The 929-nt window shown below is 40.0% G+C and overlaps 1 pseudogene; it reads left to right on the forward strand.

The window, feature by feature from the left end:
- The first annotated feature begins 11 nt into the window (after window positions 1–11).
- On the forward strand, window positions 12–587 carry LOC21384091 (annotated as a pseudogene).
- Window positions 588–929: the final 342 nt, after the last annotated feature.

Genomic DNA, 929 nt, shown 5'->3' on the forward strand with positions numbered 1-929 from the left:
ATAATATAATTATAATGCAGTTAGGTGGTCCTGACTATACAGTACCATTAGGAAGAAGAGACGGGTTGACATTTGCGACAAGAAAAGTAACTATAGCCAACCTCCCTTCACAAATAAGCAACACTGGCACTATCCTCGCCTCTCTTGCAACAAAAAACCTAGATGCCACCGACGTAGTCGCCCTTTCAGGCGGCCACACCATTGGCCTCAGCAGTTGCTCTTCCTTTGGCAACCGCCTCTATCCCACCCAAGACCCCATCATGGACAAGACTTTTGCCAAAAACCTAAAGGCGATTTGCCTCACAAACTACACGATTGCCACTACCGTGCTCGATATCTGAAGCCCTAATGCCTTCGACAATAAGTACTATGTTAACCTCATGAACCGCCAAGGACTCTTCACTTCTGACCAGGATTTGTATAGCTACAGTCAGACCAAGGACATTGTCATCAACTTCGCCAATAACCAATCACTCTTCTCTGAAAAATTCATCATCGCGATGACCAAAATAGGCCAGTTGAGCGTCTTGACAGGCAGCCAAGGTGAGATACGTGCCAATTGCCCTGCTAGGAGTCCAAGTACGTAAGGGTGGTAATTCGTGTCACGTGTCGTGTTTTAATCGTTTCTTCCTAAATTTACAGTCAACCCGAACACGACCTGTGACACGAAATTTTTTAAAAACACAACACGAACATGACACGACCACTTTATGAGTTTACAAGACACGACACGAAAATGACCCGTAAACCTGAAATTGACACGAAATTATATATTTTTCTTTAGTTTTTTACATATTAAAAAAAAACTTAAAATTCATAAAGTACTAAAATACAATAACATCCATCAAAATTAAGCATATAATAGTATAAGATTTTGAGCATAACTATCATGATATCACAAGTTCATAATAAAATCTAAAATATCTAAT

Source organism: Morus notabilis, unplaced genomic scaffold (genome assembly GCF_000414095.1).
Source record: "Morus notabilis unplaced genomic scaffold, ASM41409v2 Scaffold7154, whole genome shotgun sequence".
NCBI lineage: Eukaryota > Viridiplantae > Streptophyta > Magnoliopsida > Rosales > Moraceae > Morus > Morus notabilis.